Below are 18,044 nucleotides of genomic sequence, written 5' to 3'. Positions count from 1 at the left end.
ATAGAAGAAGTGTACGCTGGATTTATTTAAAGTGATTTGGGTTTTGCTAACTATTTAGGTCAAATTAGACTTCACTTTGATCCACAGATATATTTGAAGAGTGCAAATTACATAGACTTGAAATTTTCCCCAAGCAGCACTTCACCTTTATTAGAAATGGAATAGCAGGCAGTTTAAATTTGTTCTTTTTTAAAGGGGCTAGAAATAAGAGTACTAGTGAGTTTGTTACAAGAAATAGAGATTCAAATGTTCTGCATCCCCAAATGGGCCTGTCAGAGTTCAAACCCTTTATTAAAATTATAATATTCCAGCCTTGTTATAAGATGGCACAACTTCCCTGCCTGTGCACAGAAACTCATTTAAAAAAAAGTTAGAAATAAAGAAGCTTGGAGTCGAACTCACCTCTGAAACATGTAACATGAATTATCCATTGACTTCTATATAGATTAAAATGTGTGCTGAAATATTTACCGCTTAATTTGAAAGTGAAAATTTAGATCTTCAAAATATTTATGCAGTGTTCGACCTCCTCGATTGCTCTCATGCCTTCCACTTATGCACCTTGTCTTTTCTTCTTGAGTTCCCAGTCTTCTCAAGCTGTGCTCTGGCTTCACAGTACTTATCCTGTCGTCTCTGCAGATGTTGCACCTCTCCGATGCCAAAAAGGAACACTGGCTGCCATCTAATTGACTCAAACTCATGGAGACCCTAAAGGACAGAGAAGAACTGCCCCTTTGGGTTTCCAAGCCTTTAGATCTTTTAAAGCCTGTGGAATGACTGGTGGGTTCAAACTACTGACCTTATTATGATAGGCAGCTCAATGGGTAACCAGCAAGCCACCACAGCTTCCCTTGGAAGTCCCTTAACATGTGATTTTCTTATTGAAATATTTACCTTTTAAAATTATCCTGTAATTTGTGGGTCTGAATTCTAATAGTTAAAACTAGGCTGATAAATTAATAAATTAGTATACCTTTATAGTTGAAAATGTAGTGGAACAGCATAGCTAAGAATCTAAAGATAATGGTGCTTATCGAATGCAATTTTCTGAATCTGCACCCCCAAAGAACCTCAGGAACAGGCCTAAAAACTAAAACCAAGACCCCAAGAAATAAAATGTTTTTTTATATCAACTAAGAATATGACTTACCTTTTTTTCTTTTTAAAATAGCATTGTATTTTCTGTGAAAGTTAACATAGAAAATTAGGCTCCCATTTAACAACAGCTCCCTAACTATCGGGTAGTGGATTACAAATCGGGCTGCTAACTGCAAGGCAACTGTAATAACTTCAAACCCAACAGCCACTCCCTGGGAGGAAGACGAGGCCTCCCATTCCTGGAAAGCGCCACAGCCGGGGAAGCCGTACGGAGGGGTTCTATTCTGTTCCATAGGGTCATTTTGAGTCAAAGCTGACGCAATGGCAGTTGTTATTTTTGTTTTAGTTTTTGATTTACACAGATGGTTCGATAGCACTGATTACATTTTGCACAACGTTCTCATTATGTCCACTCTGGTTGTTCCAGTTCTAGTACTCTAGTGTCCCTGTGCCCTTACCTTACCTTCTCATCTTGGCTTCATTTAGAGTCATTGTTGACTCTCACATTGTTGGTCTCACACAGATGCTTTTTAAAAGGAGTGCTGTATTCAAGGATGACATTCTTTGGGGGCTGAACTGGTATTTAGGTAACAGGTGACGTCAGGAGATACTTTGCTGATAGTTTAGGTTTAAACAATATTGCAGGATGATAGCCTTGGGGAGTTACTTAGTCTCAACCAGTCCAATAACGACTTTAAAAAAAACCAATTTGAGTTCTGTTTTATATTTTTTCCCCTATACCATCAGGATCCATCTCTATTACCTTGATCAGAATGGTCAGTAGTAGTATCAGGCCATCATCCAGTTCTGGACTCTGGGTAGATGGCGCAGTGGCCCACGCAGACTATTAAAACTGGTCTAACAAGTGTTGGAGACTAGAGGGGTGTGTGTGTTCTTGGGTAAGCTGGGACCTGGAATATGGAACCATGAAAGAAATTGAGACTGGACTGATGGTTTATGACATAACCTGTCCTTCTCTCTATTCAGCAGAGGGATATTCGTCTACTCAATGTCAGGATCCCTGTTAGACTTGTTCCTTTAAATAGTTTTGTTTTTGGTTTTGTACAAGATAGGCAGGATAGGCAATCTTATGGTGACAGTAACTGGACCGACGGGTCCTGGGGAGGATGGGAGGGAAGGAGGCAAAGGGAGGTGAAAGGTGAGCCAATAATGATGGGGACAGAGGCATAGTAAGTGTTCTAAAGTTGAGGAGGGTGGTGCTTCTCTGGTTGTGCGTGATCAATCTAGTATCGGAGAGGAATTACTAAGAGGTGAACGATGGGTAAATATGATAGTGGGGCAGGGGGGAAAAGAGGAAAGAAGAAGAAAGTAATAATTATATATATAAGTTGTCCTGAGGCAGTACCACGTCTTGCAAGGTAGTTCTATGATGTTCTCATCATATGTATAAACCCAGATATGTATATATGTAAAGTATAAAGAAAAGCATATTGTCTATGCATGTATATATATACATATATATATAATAAGTAAGCAAATGGACTTTGGGCCTTTACTTAAATCTTACCACAGTACCAAAATGATTTGTTCTAATAATGTGACCCTGTATGATACTCATCTCCCTGACACAATCGCTGAAGACAAAATGGGTACATAAGCAAATGTGGTAAAGAAAGCTGATGGTGCCTGGCAATTAAAAGATATAGCGTCTAGGACCTTAAAGGCTTGAAGTTAAACAAGCAGCCATCTAGCAGGGAAGCAATAGAGCCCACGTGAATGAAGCACCTGTGAAGCCTGTGTGATCATGAGGTGTTTACAGTAAGAGGCATCAGAAGTTCAAAAGAAGCAACCAAATCTGTGTGAAGGGGTGTGAATATAGTGGAGACCCAAAACCCACCTGTAAGATAATTGGCCCTACTCAAAAGAGCCACACAGAAGGCATGATAAATCCAGGGTGCGGCATGTCACTGATGAACCATATAACTATCCTCGAGTTCTTTAATATTTCCTCCCCTTACTAATATGTTTTTATTTGGATCCCCTCATTAATCGTGTTAGATTTGTGAATATTCATCTGTGTATTTAAGATCATTCAGTACATGAAAGCCAAGATAGATAGCCCTTCAGAAACACTAACGGGAGTATTGGTTCCCTGTAGGTATGGGAAGAGAGGGAGTAAAAGGGGGAAGTAGGGAGCTGCTAGCATTGATGAGTGTATAACACCCCCCCCCACTCAATGGGATCAAACAACAGAATTGTATGTGAATGGATCTATTGCATTGTGTAACATGACAAATATATATATATATATATATATATTATAGGGGAGAAAAAAGGTTCCTGGGGGGTAGGGAGAGGGAGGGAGGGGATAAGGGTGAATCGAGTTGATATCAAGGAGTTCAAGAAGAAAGAAAATGTTTTGAAATGGACTATGATACCAATTATACAATACAGTTTGGATGTTATTGAACTTTGGAATGTTATCATATCTGTAAGAGCTCCCAATAAAATGATTAATAATCACTAGAAACTAAAAAAACAAAAACAAAAACCCAAAACAACCTAGTCTCATCTTTGAGTCTTGGGTTTCCTTCTTTCTCTTTTGCTCCAGTCGAGTACTTCGTGATCCACAGGGTTTTCACAGCATGAGTTTTGGAAGTAGATCACCAGGCTTTGCTTCCTAGTCCTCTGAGTGAGGACTGTAACCTGTTCGACATGGAAGCAGTACACGAACCTCCAGTGACAGACAAGTAGATCTCCTCAGAGCACAGATCTCTGGGTGAGGGAATCTCGGCACCGCTTTGGACTCGGGGGCTCAGGGAGAGCAGGTCCTCAGGGGCTGCGGGTCAGGGAGGCTGATATCCTGGCCGTCTCGCGCCTTGGTCTCTGGCATCTCCTGCAAACAACTCCGCAGAGAGCTGGCTAGGTCCTGCCTCCTCTCTTTGATAAGACCCTCTGGACGGAAGGGTCATAGAGCTAGCACCCAAGGGAACGGGATTTTTATTCGGCCGCCCTGAGCCTCCCCTCACCCTGCTTTGCCAGCAGTTGCAGGCACACAAACTGGCTCAGATGTCCAATTTTTAAAGTAATATTTTATTGTGTTTAAGGTGAAAATTTACCCAGCAAAGTAGCTTCCCATTTAATAGTTCTATACACATTAGTCAATATTTGTTACATTTTCCATAATGTGTCAGCATCTTCATTCATTTTATTCTGCTTGCACCATTTTCACATTTCCCTGCCCCAGTACCTTCTCATCTTTGTACTTTTAAAGTACTTTTTTAATTTAAAGGTTTGATTTTTTAAATTAAGCATTTTATTGGGGGATTCTTACAAATCATATAACACTCCACCCTTCAATTGCATTAAGCACACTTGTACATATGTTGCAGTCAACATTTCCAAAGTATTTTCTTTCTACTTGAGCCCTTGAGGGTTTGTTTGTTTTGTTTTGTTTAAGAAACAAGGGGCGTATTCACCCAGCACATCGCAAGAAACAAAGTCAACAACAAGATCTGGTTAAACCCTCCATAAACTGGTTCTCTTTCTTCTCCCACCTTCCCTTCCCCCCTCCTGGATCACCTATCCTTCCTATCTCCCTGCTCCCACCCCAGTCCCTGGCCTCCTCTACATTATATTTTTACCAGTTAGTCTCGCAGCGATGATTTTTCTTAAGGAGGTAATTACTCACAAGTGCTATTGCTTATTCTATGATTCAATCTGTTATTTGGGCCCTCCAGGGATAATTTTGGTCTAAAGAATAGTTTGCGATGACAGTAAGGACATGGCATGGGGACTGTGTCTGACCTCCAGCGACAGTATGAAGAAGGAGAGTCAAACTCCACATCTGCCCAGCGATGAGACCCATGGGGAAGAAGGCAGACATGCCTCCTCCCTCCCCCCTCCCTCCCTGGCAACTTGCCTTATCCTATTAGGACACCAACGGTCCCTCCCAGTGCACTCGACTTCTCTGCTGGCTCTCTAACCCATTACTCAGACAATATACTTCTCCTGGTTCTGAGGTTTATTGGGAAAGCTGACAGATTCCAACAAGATCAGATGTGAAAATGTTAAGGATATAGTTCTTGTATCCACGGCACCTCTTCACAGCCATTTCCCATGGGTTTGTTTCTCTCAGATCCTTGGCCTCTCTGCCACGTAACCCTTTGGCCTGAGTCCCCTCCTAAGAGGAAGTGTGACAAAACACCGTAGTGCTGACAGATGCCTAACGGGCACTGCACTCAGCAAGTAAGCCTCCTGCCCCAAGGCAGGCAGCTTTGCTTGACTGTGGGTTGGGAAGTCTGCCGCTCTGCTTCGTGGTCTCGGTGCCGCTGCCTCCAGTGCTGCTGTAACTTCCCCACACAGCTGCCTCTGACACTCCGCTCGTGGCCCTCCTCTCTTGCTGGTCATGGAAGCCTCTGGTCCGGTGGAATGGCAAAACTGACCAGTCCTGTCTTTAGAGTCCTGTACGCCCTTCTCTGCATTTGGTGGAAGTTGCAAAGATTACGTATAGAAGGGCCATACCAAGTAATTCACCTGCACCTTAGACAGTCTCAGGAAGACCTCCAGTCCCAGGAAGACCTCCTGACAGTCTCAGGAAGACCTCCAGTCTCAATCAGGACAGAAAGTCTGCAGCACTTTATAAGCATTTGAGTTCCGTTTGACTTTTTTTCTCCCATTCCATCAGGACCAAACTATTGGAGCCCTGAGCAGAATGGTGGGGAGTGGTAGCCAGGTGTCATCAGGTGCTTCTGTGCACAGGATAGATGACGCCACAGTTTGTGTAAAGTCCGGGCGTCCTCAAACTATGGCCCGCGGGCCACATGCGGCCCGCCGAAGTCATTTACTCTGCCCACTGGGTGCTTTTTCTCCGTTTGTTTGTTTGTTTGTTTTTACTTCAAAATAAGATGTGTGCGGTGCGCATAGGAATTTGTTCATAGTTTTTTTTAAGCTATAGTCGGGCCCTCCAACGGGTCTGAGGGACAGTGAACTGGGTCTCTGTTTAAAAAGTGTGAGGAGCCCTGGAACTATTAGCCCTGCAGAATACTTTCTTCTCTGTGTCTCTGGATTCCTTCTTTCTCTTTTGTTTCAATCAAGTAGGGACAATAGCTGTATCTTAGATAGCTAGGTTTAATTTTAATATATTGTGCTAGTCTGGGTAGACTAGAGAAAAATAAATCCAGATACACACATCAAAGAGAAATTGTACATTAAGAAATCATGCCAGCCCTGTCCAGGCTAAGTCCCTAAATCCAATATTAGCACATATGTCCATTACCAGTCTATAATTTCCTCTTCAGACTCAGGCAGCCCATGCAATGATGCTGAATGCAGGAAGAAAGATCACAGGTCAGTGGGTAGAAAGTCTTGTGGATCCAGTGGTGGTCGAAGCATCTCAGTGCCGGCATGGGCCTCCCTGTGGCTCCTCCAGCTCCAAGGTTCTGGCTGCCATCAGCATAGCTCCATGTGGCTTGTCAACAGGCATGTCTCACAGGGAGAGGGCATGTATCTGGCCTCCAGTGAGCTCTTTATTTCCATTTGTACCTCCCAAATGAGGTCATCAAGCTGTCTCCTGATTGACAGGCTAGACTCCATGCCTTCACAAGTAGACAGGAGATAATGTAACTGCCACATATTGACCTTCAAGTATCAAGTATCGATTTCAAGGTGGGTGTTCTAGCTCACAATGAAAGTGAAACTGGCCTTTTGTTCATTCAATGTTGAAATCCTTTCTGTCAATTAATATATAAAAACATATTTATGATGGCATGAGTCTAATGTCATCATGCTTATGGTAATAATAAAGCTTTAATTTTCTGAACTAACATAATCATTAGGAACTTACAGTTGCATACAGAAATCGATAAAAAGTCAACACAAATATTAAGAGATTATGCAATGGCCCAATAAATTTAAGAGCATCACATCATGTTCTGAGCTCGTACTTGAAATTTAAACTTAAGGCAAGAAATTTAAATCAGATGAAATTATCGTTGTAATCTTTGCAGAATACTTTATATCAGTATTCACAGCAATACACAAAATTGTCCTTTTAATTATTTCATTATGATAAGATCATAAGTATGTCAAGAAAAAGTGTAATTCAGTCATTCATAGTTTATGAGGATGAAATAAGAGCTAAATGTCAATTTTTGCATCTCAAACATTCACGAGGAGGAAAAACGCCAGCATTGTGCAGTTTCCATTATAAATTACGTTGCATTCAAATATACTTGTGACGAATGGAACGACTATGAAAAAGAAGGAGGTGCTAGCAACAGTGAGGTTCACCTAAGGCTGCGGTTCTCAACATCTGGGTCATGAGCACTTTGGGGGTCGAATGACCCTTTCACAGGGGTCGCCTAATATATCCTGCATATCAGATATTTACATTACGATTCATAACAGTAGAAAACATACAGTTATGAAGTAGCAACGAAAATAATTTGATGGTTGGGGGTCACCAAAACATGAGGAACTGTATGAAAGGGTCACCACATTAGGAAGGTTGAGAACCGCTGCCCTAAGGTCATTTGATTCTTTCGCAGTGAACGTCAAAACAACAAAGGTTACGGGAATGCTTTAGGGAGATATATCCTTTATGTTTTGAGTCTGAAGCTTAAAAACGAATGCAAGTGGTTGAAAGGATGCTTCTAGATTACCAAACAATTCCAGTAGTTGAAAGGGAAGGATATTTGAGATTTTCCCCAATAGGAAATTCCAGGTATGAAGTTGTTTGTCAAATGAAACATCTGTCATTGAGTTGATTCCGACTCATAGCGACCCGAAGAGGACAGGGTCAAACTGCCCCTGGGGGTTTTCTGAGACTGGAACTATTGACCTCGTGGTTAGCAGCCCAACACGCAACCACTGTGCTGGCAGTGCTCCTGAAGCTAATGGAAAACATGTGTCTGAGTTCTATTCTGCTGTGCACACAACTAATAGTGCTACTATAATTTGTGCTACTCTTTCACTTTATGCATCGTATACTCGGACAGGCAAAAGCAACCATAAATCTTTTTTTTCAATTGGACGGCACAGTGGATTAGTGTTTTGTCGTACTCATTTATACTGTTAGCTATTTCTATGCAAAAATAAAGCAAAGAAACAACAACCCACAAACCAAAAAATACATCCAAACTTAACAAAGCTTAGCTCACAATTCTGCAGTTTTACAATTTCGCCTGAGCTAAGCTGGGCAGTTCCTCTGTTCCCAGCTCAGCTTCTTAAGCATGGTCAGCTGTGGGTCCACTAGACAGCTCTACTTGTGAGCATTGACTGGATGTGGGCCAGGGCATGTTGGGGCTCCTACACGAGGTCTCTTATCTTGTAGCATGCTAGACCAGGGGTGTTTTCATGTTAGTAAGGTTCCAAAAGAGATTTCTAGTCTCCTAGAGCTAAAAATCTCCAGCAGAATGGCCTGGCAATCTACTGCTGAAAACTCAGTCAGTGAAACCATGCTTTGACACACATGAGCTCAGGAGAGTTTGAATAACTGGCTCCTCAGCAACTGGTTTGGGGAGTTTTGTTGTTGTTGCTGTCATCATCGTCATTTTATGGTTAATTGTTACCTGGCACACTATTAAAGAAATAAAAACCCCCATCATGCAACTTGTCATTGACAAACCTAATGAGGACTACTTACTGCCTATAGAACGGAGTAGAACTGGCCCCTGTGGGGTTCCAAGACTTTACATCTTGACTCCTGCCGAGTCACTGATGGTTTCAAACTGCTGACTTTGCAGTTAGCAACCCAACCTCCGATGTTTTTGTTCCTAACCTCTCTCCTGTCCATGGTCACTATTGTAGATTGGTCTCCATACATTTCCCTTTATGGCTAAGTAATATTCCATTGCATGCAAATGCAAGTTATGTTTATCACAGAGAAAGGGTCAGTAGTCTTAGTACATATGGAACCCTTTAAAATTTGGGAAAACACACCAGATATCTGCTAGAAAAACTAAAAGCTATAGTTCATAAAAAACACAACAGCAGCCACCAAGCAAATAAAAAAAATATTCAACCCAGCGTAATAAAATGCAAATTGAAATTATATTAAGTAATCATTTCTCAGCCAACAGAGTGGCAAAAATTAAAAAGACAATGCATTCAGTTGGTGAGTCTTTGGGGAAATAAATACTCGTATATACAGCACCACACTGTGGTGGGAATGCAAATGTACAAAGGGGAGTTTGGCGATATCTAGCAAACCTACACAGATATTTACATTTGTACCAGCATCCCACATCTATGGACTGACCCCATAGTAACTCTATGCTTAACTCTTTGAGGAACTGCCGAACTCTTCCAGTGTGGCTGGCTGTGCCAGTTTACATTCCCACACGCAGTGAATGAGGGTCCCAACTTCTCCACATCTTCATCAGCAATTGTTTTCTATAACAGCCACCTTACTGGGTACAAAGTGCTCTCTCATTGTGGGTTTCACTTACGTTTCCCTAATGATTAATGATGTAGTAGATATTATGTGCTTCTTGGCCATTTATTTGTCTCCTTTGAAGAACTCTCCAAATTCTTTACCCATCTTTAAATAGGGTTGTTTGTCCTTTTATTGGCGCCCTTGTGGTTACCTGTTGGGCTGCCAACTACACGGTCAACAGTTCGAAACTACAGGCCGCCCCCTGGGGGAAAAAAAGACAAGACTTTCTACTCCCTTAAAGAGTTAGTCTCCAAAAAAAAGTCTCAGAAACTAACAAGGGCAGTTCTACCCACGCCTACAGGGTTGCTCTGAGTCGACAGCAGTGAGAGAGAGTCCTTTTAGTGCTGAGGTATAGTTCCTTACAGATTCCGGGTATTCAACCCCTATGCGATATACTCGTAGACGTACCCAATGTTTCCTCCCAATCTGTAGCAGGCTCCTGGCTTCATAAGTATTTAGTTATTAAACAATTTTAGTGGCACAAAATCCACATACATGATTCAATAGTTCAATCATATCAAGACAAGTTGTACAATCATTACCACAATTTTAGAATATTTTCTTCTTCCTTATAGTCCTTGTTATTAGCTCCCCATCTTGATAAATCGTTTAATAAACAAGTTTTTTTAAGTTTATAAAGTCTAGTTTTTAGCAATATTTGTCTTTTGTTTATGCTTTCCGTGTCCTAAAATTCATTATTAAAATGAGGTCCTAAACTTTCAATCCTATGTTTTGCACATAAGAGCTCTTTGGTTGCAGTTCTTAAACACATTTAAGTCATTGATTACTGTTGACTTTTCACATAGGGCGATGGACCCAGCGTCACTGTTTTGCATGTGGGCATGCAATTGCTCTTGTACCACATATTGAAGAGACGACTCTTTTCCCATTCAATGGACTTGGGCATCCATGTTGGCCATCACTTGTCTGTAGATGAGTGGGGTTATTTCTAAATCGTCTATTCTTTTAAAAATCAGCACTACACAGATGGATTGACTGCAGCTTTATTGTTTTGGAAAGCTGGACTGTGATGTCTCTTTATTCTTTTTATAGATTTCTTTATTCTAGGCTCCCTGAAACTCCACAAGAATCTGAGGACTGGCTTTTCCATCACTGCATAAAGGTTGTTGGGATTTTGATAGTGACCACTTTGGGTAGTACTGACATGTAAACAATTTTCTCTCCTAATCCATAAGCACAGGGTGCCAGTGTGAGTTAGGTCTTCCTTAGTTTCTTTCAGGGATATCTTAGTTTTCATTTCCTTAGTTATGCTTATGCTCAGAAACGTTAGTTGCTTGGATGCTATTATAAGTGGAATTGTTTTCCTGATTTCCTTTTCAGATGGTCCATTGCTGGTAGAAACACAGCTGGTTCACGCGTATTGACTTTGTACAATGCAGCTTAGACGAATTTAACAGCATCTTGGGGATTTTCTACCTGAGGGGCTTCAAAGAGTTTATGAGAAAATATCCATTATCTTTAACTTCCATGATCAGGTAAACGTTTAAATGCTGTGGAACTGGCTGCCATCAAGTCAATGCAGATGGGTAGTGTGTGTTTCTGAGACTGTAACTGTTTATGGGGGTAACTTCCTCCCGTGGAGTTGCTGGTGCTTTTGAACTGCTAATCATGGGGATTGCAGCCCCATGCATAACCACTACACCACCAGGACTCCCTATGCTGTGAAAGAACTGATGACGCATGTGTGCACTTGTACCTGGAACAAAAGACACTGGTGCCCCGATATTTAGACGCAGAAAAGACAGTTCTGACCCAAACATCGGATCTCTCAATTTACTAACGAAGCCATTTGCCCAGAAAGGAAAGATGGTGGAATCAGTTGTTCCTTAACAAAAAAAGGAAGCCAGGAACACACAGAACTCAGGGAGCAAGCGTTGGAAACTTCTGACAGCACTTACATGTTCAATCAGTGTATTTTTTATCACTTTATTTTTGTCATTGTTGAGAATATACACAACAAAAATCCACACCAATTCAACTGCTTCTCCATCTATAGTTCAGGGACAGTGATTCCACGCTTTAAACAGTGCAGCTTTTGTCGCTTTCCTTTGCTGAGTTGTTCCTACCTGGATCACGGATTCACTGCCCCCAAGGTTCCCGTGTAACCCTGGCAGCGGCTCTGGTCAACCTGATCCCATATGCATATGGGACAATCGTTTGGTTTGAAGATGATTTCAGGGGTATTTTTGATTTAGGGTTTCAAGATGATCCTTTAAAAGGAGGCAATATTGGGGGGGGGGGTCATCCAGACAATCTGGATTCCATGAAAATGTGAAATGTTTACTCTTGATTTGATCCCTTTTGACCAGGATTCGTCTATGTAACCTTGACCCGGACACTACGCAGTTAGTTCTGCTCTTATGGCAAAGGAAGCAGTTCTTCATGGAAAGTGGCCACACATTCACTTCCCCTTCTGTGGGACACAGAACCTGGAATACAGTGCGTGCGGACAAATGCTCGACATTCTTAGGTTAAGCATAAGGTGACCAGATTTTAACATTGGTAAAGCGGGACATGATTGACGGGGGAGAAGGGGGGGATGGGGGGGGCTCTTGATAAAAAATTTGGTCTATATGGAGCAACAAAAATTTTCATAGAACACAAAAATAGTATTGTAATATTTTTTATTTCAGCATAAATATAATTTACAAATATAATACATTAAAAATTATGTATAGTATTTTAGTCTTTGGCATATTTCTCATTTGAGTGAATTATTTTAGTAGATTGCTGTCATTGTTTAAGGGGTCATGAAATTTTTCACAAGAATTTGTTAAATTATATTTCACACATAAAATGGCTTTCAAAGTCTCAACACTTGTGATTTTTCTGATGTCCACACTTTATTTACCATAGAAAAAACACGTTCAGTCGCAGCATTAGTTCCTGGTAAGGATAGAGCGTATTCCACAATTTTTAGTGCATTATTGTATGGAACATGGTTTGTTTCAAAGTGATGAAATATTTCTAACCAGTTGTTCCCGATTGTGATTTTTGCTGATGCCCAAGATTTAACCTTTTCCGTATCAACATATATTTTTAATGATACCTCATTAAAAAGATAATTTTTGGAAATATTACTATACGAGAAATTTTGAGTAACATAATCGAATGATTTTTGCACATCATTCAAATTAAGTTCTTGTTTTAATGTAACCAAATGAAAATGTTCAATATCATTGTAATGTACCATCCACTCTTCTAAATAATCTATGCACGTACTATAGAACTTTTTTATGTGATTCATGATATCTGCACAATTTATTGCACCTTGTTCTTCTAGCTGGCTTATACTATTATGGATAGTTAATGGAAGAAAATTATTTTCTAACCGCTCGACGCTGAAATGTTAAATTATTAACTTCATGTGCTACTTCGATTACCAAAATTTTGTCCCCTTCAATAAGTTTTATAGCATTTTGACAAATAGCTGCTTGATTGTGTACCAACTCTAGCCAAATTTTTGAAGATTCTTTTTCAAAAATCTCTTCCACAATTCTAGGACATTTATCCTGTGATAGAAAGTAGGATTTCAAAGGATCGTATATTTTCAAAATTCTTTCAACAGCTGGCAAAAGAGCTAACCAGCACATTTTACTATGTCCAAGTATTTTCTGATATTCGACTTCCGCAGTTTCACAAAATTCTTTAAGCATTTCAGTGTGCAGTGTATATATAGAAATGAGAATATATTTTAATAACACTATTTTCCACATCTACGGGCAACAAATCAGCAGCTACTTGAATGGCATTATGTATTATGTGCGCTACACAACCAACACCAATAATGTTTGGATTAAGGTTTTTGTTTAACTTATTTAAAATATTATTTGTACCTCTTCTCGGTTTTCCTCCAAGATTTGCGTTCGTGTTGTCTGCACAATATGCAAATATTTTGTTTTATATTTTTTCCCAAAATATTAATAACAGAACTTTAAATTATTTCAGAAGTTTTTCTGGGCACAGAAACGAAATCTAAAATTCTAATTTTTAGTCCAGTTTCTGAATCAAAAAATCACATAATGGTTGGAAATAACTTTATATCCTTATGATTAGATGCATCAGAATAGATGGATATAAAATTATTTTTTTCTAGATTTTTGTTTAATTCTGAAAATGCATGTGGGGAAAGCACATTACACACAATTATCTCGGATTTTGTTCTAGCACAGGCAATTTTTTTGTTGATTAACTTTTTGACAACTTGTCCATAGATCCGAAGGAATTATTGTGATTAATAGCATGAAAAGACATGAGTCCTTCTACTAATGCTAATTCCTTTTCTTCGTCTCCATAAGTTGTTTTCAAAAAAAAATCCCTGTATTTTGGAGGAAGTGGCAGCAGTATTTAAATACCTTTTATGTTTCTGGTGTCTCCAAGTGCTTTGAAATATCATTCTTCCCGCTGTGTGAAATAGAAAATTCACCATTACATTTCTCACATTTTACCATGTAATCACTTTTGGTTTTTTTAATAAAAGGAAATTCACTTCTTAGATCATCGTTGAATTTGCATCCTCTTTTCTTACTCATTATGTTAAAAATAAAAAAATTTTAAAGTATATTATAAATTATTATATACATATTGCTTAAAAACACAGCAAGTAGGTACATAATTACATGAACATATTTTGTTAGTTTATAAATGAAATTATTTGATTGTTATAAAGTAACTATATTTTAAAATTTATTTTAATTTTAATCCTATATTTCTTTCTAAATAATAACACTAACTTGTATTCTTTTTTCTCTGAATTTACCTTAACCTAAGTCATAAGTGTCACTTTCAAAGAGGCTGGTGCTAGACTTTTTGCCACCACTATAAAATATAAATAATATGAGTACTGTCTGCTAAATTCAAGAACATTGATATGTTTATGAAATACATAAATTACTACCTAAATTATCTGAATAGCTGATTTGTTGACATCACTTGTTTAACTAGCACTAGCACGCAGTACGATGTGTATCGTCTGAGAGACAGTTACAAAATGTTTTCATCGTTGCCAATGCCAAAAGATGCCATTGTTCATTAAGTCCAAACAATAGTGGTCTAATTCTAACAACTGATTAACAATGCGAACTTTGATAAGCAGTTCTCGATAATCAGTTCTCAACAATTATTTATTATTAAAGTTTAACATTATAAAATTAACAAAAATAATATAAAACTCATATCCTGGCGAAATAGCCACATGGGAGCCGAAAACCGTATATTCCCTTCCCATTCTCCGGCAGTTCCAAAAATCGGGACTGTTTTAAAACGCCGCGGGATGCGGGACACATTGTTAAAAATCAGGACCATCCGGCCAAAGGTCTGGTCACCTTAACCTGGGATCCCACGAAGGGAACCTTCATGTTCATGGGTTGGAGTTGCGTCCCACTCACATTCTCCCAAGTACAAGTTATTCCCTACAATGTCCCCCATAATGGTGCCAATTGTAAGGTGCTGCTTGCCAGCACATGGCTGCTACTATGCTTGAAGGTCAACTTCTGGAAGACTGTCTGCCTTGAGGTTGTCGGCCATCAAAAGCAATCAGACCCTATTGTCTAAGGAGGGCCCACTCCCTTCCAGTAGGGTCATAGATTGTTTCCCCTGGAGAACAGCTCAGACACCTAAGATCAAGGCCACTCAGGGACAAGTGAGGTTAGGCTGCCATCTTGACTCTAGAGCCCCCCCCCATCTTGTTATATCTGTGCCTTCCTGTCACATGCAGGCCTCTTGTACCTCCCAATCCTTTTGCCTGTAAAGCCCTAGTTCGTCCCATTACCTATATGCTTTTAATACCATCCCTGTCTGTTAGTATGAGCTTACTGTGGCTTGCCTGCCTGAGACTATACAAGTCTGTAAGAGAATAACGTAGGGTCTCATTCTGTTTCCGGTCATCAGGAAACAGGTGAGCTCTTGCATACTTTTATCTTGTCTGATGTCTCTTTAATTTCCCCTTCAATCACACAACCATGCCTGGGACCCATTCGGATGTGTGTGGAGAGGGGGGCTGGTCTCCCACACCCTCCCATTCCTGCTGCTGCCTGTTACTCCCCAGTACTGCACAGGAAGCCACATAGAAGGATCTGTTAATTCCCAGGGAGATGACTCAAATTTTGCGCCTTTTAAATGTTCTTTTGAGTTTGCGTAGCACGAAGTTAGAAGGGGCAACATCAGGGCTGGTGGATGGGGTGGTGGGACCCGAATGAAATTCTCCAGAGTCAACCCTATTACCCTCCAAGAATGAGCACTGCATTACTTTCCTGGCCCTTCCTATGTTCTCAGCGAATGGGGGCAGACAACGAGAGAAGTGGGCTTATGGGAATGGTTAAGGAAATGCTTGTTTGGCGATGGGAGGTGTTCTGTGTTAGGTTTCTAATCATGCAAGGGGAAAGGGGACAACTGCAGGGCGCATGCCTTAGAAACGGACACCGTAGCCATTCTACCAGAAAGAAAGAAGAGCATTCCCCATGCAGATGCACATAGGTGGGGCCTCTGGTAACGGGAAGATGAAGAGAAGTAGTTGCTAAGAACATAGACTGAAGTTAAGATGGCTTGGGTTCAAATCTAGATTACATCATTTAGCTGGGCAAGCTAACTGAACCTGTCCATCAGTTTCCTTGTCTGTAAAATGTGGGTAATAGCAACTATAAGCTGCCTACGAGAATAAAATACCAATAAAATCTTTAGATAGTACTTAGCACACAGTAAATACCCAACAAATACTACCTCTTATGTCTTTGAAGGTAGCTATAATTTCACTGTATTATCAATTTACTGAAGCGGTAACTTGAAACGTTCCCAGAACTCCTAAGCACATTCTACATTTAAGGTGGCGAGGACAAAAACTCAGAAACAATAAGCAAACTTATTGTAACAGACGTTGTATTTTACTTTGGCATTCTTAGTGAAGAGCTTAAAAGCCACCTACTTTCCAAGAATTCATACCTTTGTTATAGGAATATCTCCCTATTCCATAAACTGCAAGATTATTGTTGCCCTCAGTAGAAAAGCCTAATATGACTAAAATATCCTGATTATTAAACAAATTTGTCACAACTCATTTAAGGGTACTATTTTGGATGTTTGCCCACTTGGAGAATAAAACATATAAAACACAACACAAAATTAGTATCAGTAAATGCATTTTTTCCATTTTGAAGGGGACATGAGGTAGTGGCTGGCCAAGTATTTTACAGTTGTGCCTTCTTTGCTCCCGGGAAGTTACTAAATAACTTACAACTCAGAAGGGGCCTAATACAATCTTCTTTGCTGTCAGCCAAACCTCTTTTCACACCAAGCAACAGCTTCGTCCATACCAGTTAAAAAGTGGGAAACAATGCCCAAAGTCCAACCACCTTGGGGCTAGGTGCGTTTGAATTGATTCCAACTCATAGCCACCCTATGTGCAAGAGAACAAAATACTGCCCGGTCCTGTGCCAGCCTCAGTTACGCTGGAGCTCATAGCTGCGGCCACTAGCAGTCCCCCTCTGTGAACGTCTTCCTCTGTTTCGCTGACCTCCCCACTAGGCAATCAACATGTGAGTGGATAAACTGATAGATCTTTACGATGGAATACTACTGAGGAATACAAATGAATTGTTGATACACACAGCCAGGATAAATCTCAAAAACATGCTGAGTGAAAGAAACCTTAAATATATAATTCATGGTTCCATTTCTATAGAATCAAGGGCTGACTGGTGAGGGATATGAAAAGAACTTTCTAGGCCAATGGCAAGCCATTATCTTTTATAGGAGTTTGGATCATGCATTGGTCAAAACTTAGCAAATAGACTTAACGTTTACATATTTAATTACACATGAAGTTTACATCAAAGAAGAAACGGTTAAAAAATCTCTAATACCAGTATACACACCACTTAGGTGGCCTGCCCATGGGAAAAAAACTCACGTGCCAGCTTTGTAAGCAGCCTCCCGGAGCATACTCACTCTTATCACCTGTCACCTCTGCTCCATAACCAGTACATGTCTAGCATGGAACTGAACTCCATTTACTGATTTTGACTCTGCCTTCCAACCCCAAGCTAGAAGTAGCCAGGTCTGCAGCAGACACACTTATTTGAAGTGGTTTATTTAGTAAGCATCACTTAGTTTCCTCATGACCAAAGGCCATGCTTCATTAACCTTGCATTTTGGGGGGTTTTTTTGTGGGGGGTTGGGGCTAAATCTTTAAAACTACCAGAAATACCACCGGATCTGGAACTCTATGAATCCACTGTTTTCTCTCTGTGACCGGATTTGAACACTCCTCCTCTTCTTCAATCTCCCCAATTTAAAAGCTTGCTTTGATAAGTTACATTTGTGCCGTGAGCTAAGGCTATGCATATTCACGCCACTCAATTCTACAGCCAGCTGCATGCCTTACCGACGTTCCACTCCCTCATGAAGGCCTGACTAACAGTCCCATTCTCTGTATCTTAATGATGTCATCCTTCCAGGGGGTGATTCTCGGGACTTGAGTTCATGTTACTAGTATACAAATCGAGTTTGGTGCTTTCACTAGTAGGTACTGGCT

The sequence above is a fragment of the Tenrec ecaudatus genome, chromosome X, assembly GCF_050624435.1.
Source record: "Tenrec ecaudatus isolate mTenEca1 chromosome X, mTenEca1.hap1, whole genome shotgun sequence".
NCBI classification, from domain to species: domain Eukaryota; kingdom Metazoa; phylum Chordata; class Mammalia; order Afrosoricida; family Tenrecidae; genus Tenrec; species Tenrec ecaudatus.
This window is presented reverse-complemented; position numbering follows the sequence as displayed.